Source organism: Protopterus annectens, chromosome 1.part1, assembly GCF_019279795.1.
Source record: "Protopterus annectens isolate FY-2018-M chromosome 1.part1, PAN1.0, whole genome shotgun sequence".
NCBI lineage: Eukaryota > Metazoa > Chordata > Ceratodontiformes > Protopteridae > Protopterus > Protopterus annectens.
In genome coordinates, this window is record NC_056726.1 from 544,093,614 (window position 1) to 544,100,263 (window position 6,650).

The 6,650-nt window shown below is 41.5% G+C and overlaps 1 protein-coding gene across 1 annotated transcript in view; it reads right to left on the reverse strand.

Moving 5' to 3' along the window:
• Positions 1-6,329, reverse strand: part of CTNND1 (catenin delta 1) — a gene marked incomplete in the record, with an annotated part of 1,335,518 nt that extends 1,329,189 nt beyond the window's left edge. Inside the window, 1 exon segment of the mRNA XM_044076626.1 lies at positions 5,768-6,329.
• Positions 6,330-6,650: the final 321 nt, after the last annotated feature.

The following is a 6,650-nucleotide window of genomic DNA, read 5'->3' on the forward strand; positions in this document are numbered from 1 at the left end:
ACTTCAGAGAAGTAGATACCAAACAGGAGAGGACCCAAGACTGAACCCTGTGGTACTCCACTTGTCACTGGTCTGATGCCCGATTTGGAATCCGCTACTTTCACACTGTGGTTCTGTCCGAGCCAGTTGGCAACCCATCTTGTGACATACGGATTTATACCTAGTTTAGTGAGCTTATCTACAATTCCAGAGTGGGGGATGGTGTCGAAAGCCTTGGCGAGATCTAGATAAGCTGTGTGAACCATTTTACCCTCATCTATGGCTTTGGTGACTGCTTCAAAGAAGTCAATCAGGTTTAGGAGACATGATCTGCCTTTGACAAATCCAAACTGGGTAGAGTCCAGAGTTTGGAGATTACCAATGCCTTTTAGGTGTTCCATGATGATACGTTCCATGGCCTTGCAGACCAGGCTTGTCGGGCTAATGGGGCGGTAGTTCCTGGGGTCCATCATGGCTCCCCTTTTGTGGAGTGGGATAACTGTCGCTGTGTGCCTGGGTACAAAGCCTGAGGTGAGGCTATGATTGAACATGGGTGCCAGTTCATTCTGTAGTTCGTGTAGAACGTAGCCTGGGATATTGTCAAGTCCCACGGATGCTGTGTTCTTGGCTTTGGAGTGTGTTTACCTGTGCAGCCGTGATTATAGGAACTTTGCATTCTTCCGGTATAGAGATGGGCCCTCTAGGGGGTAAAGTTAGCACTGAACCTATCTGCTAGGATGTTGGCAATATCAGCTGGTTCTGCATATTTAGTGCCATTGTGCTGTTCTGAGTGTTCCCATTTAGATTCTTGGCATAGCTATAGAATGCTTTGCAGTTGTCTTTAGAGTCAGTGGCAATTTTGTTTTCATAACAAAATTTATGAGGGATCTCAGCTTCTTACTGAGGTTGACCAGGGAGTTCCTCCAGTCATGGGATTTTACTCTTTTTTGCAACAGTTTCTTTCTTCTGTTGTAGAGTTTATGGCAGAGGTCCACCAGATTGGCTTCCTTTTTTTGGAGGATAACATCTTGGTTTTATTAGGGATAGCATGATCCATGCACTCATGTAGGTACTTATAAAGTGCATCTGTGTAGGATTTGGCAGTCATACCTCTATTGTCCGTCTGCATGGGTGTCATGACGTTTGCCACTTCTGTCTTAAGAAGTGTGAAGTTGGCTTTGGAGAAGTTTTTTTTATGGTTTCCCTAATTGGGGGTGGGATGTGGATGTCTAGGCTGATCAGCTTGTGGTCTGATCTGACCAACGAGGAACTGACCTCTGGTGTGGAACACTGGTTTCCCATGTTGGTAATGTCCAGGTCTAGGATAATGCTGCCCCTGGTGGGGGTGTGAATAAGTTGATCCAAGGCGTTGGAATTTATGAATTCTAGAAAACGTTGAGCAAAAGAGTTGGTACATGAGTAGTTTTCCCAGTTAATGGTGGGGTAGTTGAAATCGCCCATTATTAGGGTGTTGGGTTGTACCCTAATACTTCCCAGTGCATCAAGAAATGAGGAGTGTGAATCCTGGGGCATGGTGGGGGGGGTCTGTAGCAAGCTACAATTTGTATTGCTGTCTTGCCCAGTTAGTTGCACATGGATAATCTCGGATGCATTATGCTGTGCAACTAGCCTGGAGGTGTGGATATCCTTAATGAATATGGACACGCCTCCGCTTTAGTGCTTCATTCTGGGTTAGGTGGCCGAAAGGTGTGGTATGAATTGTAGCCTGGTAATGCAGGGGTGCTCTTTGGAGCTTTGAACCAGGTCTCTCTCACTGCACAGATGTCAATGTTCTCCATTTTAAGGAGTGCCTCGAGTGAGTGCATTTTGAGGTTTAGACTTCAAGCATTGAGTAGCATTACCCTCAGATTTTGCTTATTTGTACTTGTTACAGTGGTGAATTTGTCATTTGAACCTTGCCTAAAAAAGGCACTATAGGGGGTGGCAAGAGCCTTAGCCATATCCAGAATCCTAAAGGTGACAGGTGCAAGCCATCTCTGGCAAAGCATCGTGGTCTGTCGATCATGTCGTCCCAGGCAGACAAATACTGGATCCGCTTAGAATGACACCAGAAGCTTAGCCAATTGTTGAAGTCAATCATTTTGCCCTTGTACTGTGGTATCATTCTGGGTGATGGCAGGATGCTATTCAGGGTTAGGGTCATACCTGCCTAGGATACAAGATCGGAGAGCTCCTCCATGTCTCTTTTCATGTAGTCCAGTTTTGCAAATAAACTCTTGGCTAGGCTTACAAGAGCCCCAAGGTCATTAGCCTAGTAAACCTCTTATGATCCTAGGTACCAGAATATTTTACATAGCACACAAGGTGTTATTACAACTCACAGTTCTAACCAGCTATGAAAATCAGACACTTTTCCTGCCTTTTCCAGTATGATAGCCCTACCCAGTATAAAACCACGGGGTAGAAGCTGCACATGTACAAATGCCAGAGAGATTTAAATATTGCAAATGGTTAAGATTATATTGCTAGCCTCTGATCAGCCAGCGGTTTGCAAGACCTGAAACCTGACAAACCTTACCATCTCCACAAGATCAACAAGTGAATAAAGTATTTGAATATAAACCCCAGAAATTACAGGTCTATACAAGAAATGTCAAACCGAATCAGTCAAGCAGCAACCTCACAATCTACCTTAAAAAGGTAGAAACTCACCCCAGCCCAAACAAACGTACTGAATACCAAAAAACACTGAAGTCAATTACCTCATTAAAAACGAGGATACACTGTCAGAACATCTTTTGGAGGTCTACTTAAGGATTCTCTACATAGGTCTAAAGATCTGCTGTTTGTAAGTGGAAAAGAATCAAAATGTTAAGACAGTCTCTGCTTTGACAAAAAAAAATATTCTTGAAGGGAAAGAAAGCAATCCTACATAAAACACACCATTACCTAGAAAGTATACTACCCTCAAAATTGTCAGTGCACTCAAATGTCTGCCTCCTCCACATCCGTCTTCAAATGATCAAATTCGCCTCCTCCCTTCTAAACAGTGCACTAAGAATTACAACTGCCAGTAATGGTGAACTCACTGGCCCCCAATAAACTATCCAGAATGCACAAGTCAGTCATATCAGATAGTACAACTGTATACTTGCAATATCACTGTACCTTTGGAGAACACCTGAAAAAGCCACAAAACTCTTACGCAGATGCAATTCAAGTACAGATGGCTACAGACGGACCCTTCAAAAGAAAGTGGGGAGAATCACATCCTATGGGCTGTGCTCCAAGTAGCAGAGACAGTGATGAAACTGCCTGGAGTTCTAAAGTAGTTCTGCCACCTCTCAGTTACCATTCTATAGTGCCTTTACTTTCACAAAATGTTTCCGAGCTGTACAAGACAATACTTTTCCGTTAACAAGGTAGGCCCACTGGACAATCTTTTCAGGGACAAACCGGGATCAATGCCTGGTTAAGCAACTTGCTCAGTCACACAGCAGGCAAATTGAGGGCAAAGGGAATCAAATTCTGTATCTCAGAAAAAGTCTCAACTCTCCTATGCCAACTGCCAGACATAAGATAGTTAAATTGCAGCTTTGAATAGATTTCCAAGATGGGCTTCAGAGTCCTGGTAGTACGCTCTGGACACTGCATTATGTTCTGATCATTACATTTGCAAAAGAACAAAGTCTGCTCAACTAACCATTACCCACCTGCAGTGCCTTCTTAAAAGATCAGACCAAACGCCCTGCTCAATGGAAGGGAGGCCAGGGAATATCCAAGCTGAAAATTCACACATACTTGTACCCCCAATATTGTATCCTTGCATGCATTCGTAAACAGACAACACAAAAGTGCTCTTAGGAGATAAGTTAATAGCAATAAACTACAGCACATTAACTGGACATTCACATTTCACTAAAAACCTTAACCATTGTCAGTAGGCATGAGAGAAAGTCAGCCATAAAAAAAAAAAAAAAAAATACTTTATGCTAATGGTAGCAATACATACACAAGCACTTCACTATACCTGGTCTACTTTCCTCAGAGTCTGGTGTTAATTTAAGTAATAAATTGCTCTCTCTCTCAGCATGTACCTTAAAACAGGTGTAGAAATGCCTGCTACATGTGCACAGTGTCTGCAATTTATAAGACAAACAAAATTCATAACAAAAGATGTTTAGAGATACTGATCCAATTCTCCACAGTGTAACACGCACTTGCCCAAGTTAACACACGCCGATCCATAGTAGACCTTTCAGACAGCATATGGCACACTACTACAGTTAAAACAGTTTAATACAAGCACATACGTGCAGTATAAACAAAATTTACAAGAGGCTGAAGTAAGTAAAGAACACGGTCGTGTATAATACCTCACTGTAAACGGCAGTAATTTAGCAAACAAAATGGTACGCACACAGTAAAATAGTACACATTTTCAGGTATTCAAACATATATTGTCAAAAGCTCATATCTCCTCATTTCTTCTGCTGAAGTCGCTTCTATATTTCAAAGGGAGCACGTGTGTGTTGGGTGGGGGGTAGACTTCTGTTCAGAAGTCATACTTAGGGTGGCAAGGGAGACAGCATATCCTGGCCAACCAGTGGGTGTTAGGAAACCAGTCCCACGCAGGCTGCTGCAAAACATGCACAAACCATCTGAAGAAAAAACAATTCACCTAAATGAACCTCTGTGGGAGGAACACTAAAGCATGGGGGGGGGGGGGGGATACAGGAAAATCAGAAACTCCCCCAGTCGGGAATCAAACGAAAGAATCAAGAGCTGTAACACTAAGGGAGTTATCAGTGCACTTTGCCTAGCCATGTACACACCTTTTCCAAGAAACAAAGTTCTTGTTTACCACAAATGAAATTCTATAAAGAAGGCATAAGGCTAAGATGACAATTTAAGCCAATAGTGTTTTTGTAAAATGACCATAAAAAAAATTTATATGTATATATACACACACAGCTTTACCCACAAAAGCATCTGATAAAGACAAAACAGTTCTGCAGAACAAAGCACTCCCAATTTTCCCCCACCAATAGTTTGACTTTTAAAATAAACAGTTGCACTGTTTAAATAGTGCTGAGATAAGATAATGGGAAATAGGGCCAATAACACACCACATGAAGTAGACAGGTTAAGAACTTTAAGGCACCCTTCTTTTTAAGGTAGCATTGGATTACAGTGAACCACAATAAAAATGGCTTAAGACAGCCTTTAATAGCGTTACAGTTCAGACTGCCTACTAATAATACACCAGTCACTTAGCCAGTCCCCCTCCCCAAAGCACACAAAACAAAAAACAAACAGCAACAGAATAACTTCCCATAACAGTGAACACCTGCATCAACCCACAGAGGATTTTACCCTCTAAACAGAAGTCAGCTAACAAATCCTGAAAAGGAGACTTTTCAAAGTTCCAATTTCTAAACTATTAATAAACATTTTTCCTTCATATTTACATTTTTTGGGGAATTTCTTAAACTCAGTTGCACAAAAGTCACATTCAAAATGCAGACTTCCTAACTACAAAAACCAAACACACCCATATATCTACCTGAGAGCAGGACACGCCCCAGTTAGGTAATTACACACCTAAATTACAGACAGTGAGAGACAGAAGAAAAAAAGCCATGTACTCTACATTTGTAAATTTCACAAGCTTGGGCACGGCAGGGAGCCATTTCACAAAATGACATTTCTAAAAGGAATATGACCTTTGCTTCCCAAGCATTACGCACACAAACAGAACAAATACCAATCTACACTTAACAAAAAGTGATAATATGCCAACAAAAACTTTCTTTCTATGACTTACCTTCTGAAAATGCTGAGCAGATTGTCTTTTGCAATTACAGTATGTCCAACAAAGAGAAAAATGGAAAAAGGAAGACTCAGGAAACTAAACACCTCCCAGAAAGCTTGTTTTTTTTTCCCCAAAGTATCCCAAGTGTAATACAAGGATCTGGAAAAAGTAAACACGCAGGAAAAAAAAACACAGCAAACTGGCACACATAAAACTTTTCACTTCTTCACCTTACGAATATGAAGTACTCAAAAAGTAGTTGCTTTGTTACAGGAAAAAAAATCTTTTTCTAATCCATAAGGGAGTAGCTTCAGCTTCCTCCTCCCCCCTTAAAAAAAAATCTTCTAGCAGCTGATTCGGGTATTTCTCAAAGGACTTCAGCACAACAGTGTGAAGGAAGTAAAATCCACACACAATCAGTATCCACACTTGCACTCCAAACTGAATCTGCTCTGGGCATACAGCTGCAACAGTAGCACCTAAAATGGAAGGCAAACCCCCACAGAGGTTCCTGTAAAAAAGTAAAACGCCCTACCCTTGTGTGACTGTCTCTGTCTAGCTCACCCCTCCTCTCTCTCTGAATGATGTCATAAAAAGCAATGCTCCAATGGATACTGGCTATAAATCAGGGATGCTGAAGGCTCCAATAGGAAACTTTATTGTACAAACTTTGAAAAAAATGAGGAAGTGCAGTGCAGTTCCATTTCTCCCTTCCCCCATCTACAGTCTGTCTCTTAAAGGGACAAATGGATTTTAAAGTTAATACAGTTTTCCTAGTTTGACTTTCCAGATACACACATAACCAGGTTTCTGACCACTAGAACTCAAGTATAAAAGTGTTTTGTAGTACACTGACTTGGCAATATCCACTACTTAAACCCATACAAGATAGTGT